We start from the raw sequence: 3,400 nt of genomic DNA on the forward strand, positions 1-3,400 counted from the left end.
TGAAATCCTTGACTTTCATGTTCCTATCTGGACTAGCTACTAGTTCTACGACAGCTATCCTCACAGCACATCTCTATACCTTTCTCTTGAGTTGTACCCCATGTTTTTCATCCTTTCTTTTTGAGGGCATCCTTCTTTAGCTTCCATGGCAAGGGTTTATGAGAATAAAATTTTGAGATGTCCTTTTCTAGCTTTAAACTTGAGTGATAGTTTGGATGTATGTAGAACTCTAATGTAGGAATCACTATTCCTTAGAAATTTGAAAGCATTGCTCCACTGTCTTCCATTTTTCAATGTTGCTGCTGGTAAGTCCAATAATTTGTTGACATCATTCCTCCATTATTATCACTTCTTGTCTTTGACATTGTGAATTTTTTTTTTTTTTTTTTTTTTTACCTTGTTTGAAACTAGCCCACATGCTACAGAGCTGTTAGGCCAGCTTCAGTATTACTTTTCCTCCTTTTACGACCACCAAGACCAGTGTTCAGATCCGATGGGAAAGGGAGCTGGAGGGTCGTGAATTTTTAACCATTCAAAATATATTTAACTTAATTTTTGTGATCGTTAGATATAATTGCATGAGTTCAATTTTCCATCTTTACCCGAGAGGTCTTCAGTGTCATATTGGCTCTGAAACACTGAATTATATCATTGTGTAGAGTTCATTTTTTAGTAAATCACAGAGAAGTGTCCTGATATGACCATGCACTAATTATTCAGTGACTATCAATCTTACATGTTTTCTATTCTTGCTTTATGTTTGAAATCAATTGCTTCTTTCTCAGCTCATTCTATTCCTTTTTAAAAATCACTTTTAGTATGAGCTAATTATGCTATTTGTACCATTTTAAGAATATATCTGTCTCTATTGATATTTTAAGACATATTTATTGAGATATAATTTTAGTTATTTAAGTGTATATCCACAGAGTTGTGCAGCCATTTTTACAATCTATATTATCACCCCCAAACAAAACCCTGTATCTATTATCAAGTATTTCCCATTTTTCATTCCCTCTTGTCCCTGAAACAACTAATCTAACTTCTGTGTCTATATATTTGTCTATTATGGGCATTTTCTGTAAAAGAAATTATGCAATCTGTGGCCTCCTGTGACTGGTTTCTTTCAATTAGTATAATGTTTTTAATATATATCCATATTGTGGTAGGTATTAGTACTTCATTCTTTCTATTGCCAAATTCTGCTATTTTTTAAGTTCTCTGAAGACAGGTTTTTTTCTTTTTATGCCCAACACCTCACACAGTATTTAGGAGTTATTAGTAGCTAGCATATTTATTTAATAAATAGATAGATGACTACTTCTAAGTCCATTTCAAATCTGCCCTCCTAGTCCTACTTTCAAAAATGTCATCTGACCATGCATCCTCCCCCCCTAGGTTTCTTATTTCAAAAATGTTTGATAGAGGTTTGGGCAAAAAAAGAAGGTATTCTAAAAATCAATTATTCATAATTTATCTTTACAGTAGGCAAAGCATGCTAGCCACAACCAACTCCTTCATACCTTAGACCTTTATTAGGATTTTCTGGTCTGTAACTTAGGCATTTAACCAGTTCATAGTCACAGACTACAGAAAGACTGGGGCAAATAAGAGTTTTAAGCCTGGTTCTAGAGTCTCTTTAGTTTGCTCAAGGCAGTGGCCTTGGTCACCAAATCTATATAATAATTTAGTTCTTGTAGAACTCTGCTCCAATTTAGCACTATAATAGTTTTTCCCCCTGAGAACACTAAGCGTGTCCTCTTTCAATCCTTTCAATTTCTTTAAACCAAATAGAATTAGGTCAAGACTAGGCATTGGCTTTTCTTTTAGTATTCTGTCAAGAATAAGGTCAAATTTTAAGGGTTCCTCTCATTTTATCTATTGGTCCAGTCAACATTTGGGAATCAGAGAATTTACTAAGACTTCTAAACTGTGCTTTCCTATTTTTTTCCTCAAAACTCTGTATCCTCAAAAGAAAACACATGTACACAGTGGTTTAGGAAGATGTCCAACTTCAATATCTAAGCATAATTTAAGAAGAGCTCAGTTTGAAGAGAGAGGGATAGAATGAATGACTTCTTAAAATTTACCTTTCTATCAAGGTATTTCAAGTCCTGGCAAGATACTAAAGTATGTGGAAGGTAGTGGTAGGAGGGGTATGAATTGTTCCAAAAACAGAGATTTAATTTTTAAAACTAGTTTAATGGCCTTGAATTGTTTTTTGAACAGCTGGAAATCTTTTGCAAGAACATCAAAGGTGATTACTCTTTCATGGCAAGAGATCAGGGGGGTTGTGTCTTTTGAATTGATGTTAAGTCAAATATTTTTTTCTGAACATGCACGCACACACTATATATATATATATATATATTTAATAAATCTTTTTTTCTGAATTCAAAGACTATGAAAAGCTTCAAATGCCCTCTATAGGGGAGCTTGAACCTAACAATGCAAACATCTGACTTTATCCTTATGCTTCTTCCTCAAAGAGATGAGAAGAACATAGTGGAAAGTTTGCCTATTTTTAGGCATGAAACAAGGTCACAAAATACGTTATGTCAGTTAAATCAGATTTCTATTTTTTAAAAATGTGTCTGTGTAATACATTGGGTCTTCTTTTTGCTACAATTGAAGAATGACATGGATTCTATAACTATTATTTTCGTAATTTGTTGTAAGAGTGAATTTTTGGTTGACATTTCTGCAATAAATATAACTACTAGAGCACTAGCATTCTGGTTTAAAAATCTGGCTACATTAGAAGAAAATTAACCTTTTTAAAAGCCACTTTTCTAAGGAATAATTTGAATCAAATGAGCTTTAAATATTGTACCTGCATTTACAATTTTTAGAGGGATTGCAACTCCCCAGTGATCTACTTTTTGAAGGAGAAGGAAAAATCAAATAAAATATGGAAAAAGTAACAGTGAAGATGACAAAGGAGATCCTAAATGAAGCTAATTTTCTTTAATTGAAATGGCTTTTATGGTAACATCAGGTTCAGAAATCAAAGTAGAAACTTACTTTATTATAAGTAGTTTTGATTGTTAAAATATTAAGCACTGTATATACATATTCAACATTTGGATGGAAGTGATAGTGCACAGGATTGTCAGTCTACAAATTCAAGTATGCAATACAGATTTTTACTCTTTAACTTTTTCTTAGTTGCCTTAATTTGGTATCCAAGCCCTGTTCCCACCAGTTTGTGAAAAGTTTCACTTCAGGAATTCCAGGGTTCCTCCTCACTTTGGGGTCAGATTGAGATGTTGGGGCCAGTTATGGATTGAATTATTTCCCCTAAGAAGATGGTTGGAGTCCTAACCCACAGTGTCTCAGAATGTGATCCTACTCAGATATGGGGTCATTGCAGATATATTTCGTTAAGGTGAGGTTATAC

At 33.6% G+C, this 3,400-nt stretch overlaps 1 non-coding gene across 1 annotated transcript; it reads right to left on the reverse strand.

Moving 5' to 3' along the window:
• Positions 1–395: 395 nt before the first annotated feature.
• LOC150022106 (small nucleolar RNA SNORA61) lies at positions 396–515 on the reverse strand. The gene has a single exon (XR_016513713.1). It is a non-coding gene; the product is annotated as a small nucleolar RNA SNORA61 (small nucleolar RNA).
• Between the last annotated feature and the right edge of the window lie 2,885 nt (positions 516–3,400).

This window comes from Furipterus horrens, unplaced genomic scaffold (genome assembly GCF_987537825.1).
Source record: "Furipterus horrens unplaced genomic scaffold, mFurHor1.1.pri manual_scaffold_1, whole genome shotgun sequence".
NCBI lineage: Eukaryota > Metazoa > Chordata > Mammalia > Chiroptera > Furipteridae > Furipterus > Furipterus horrens.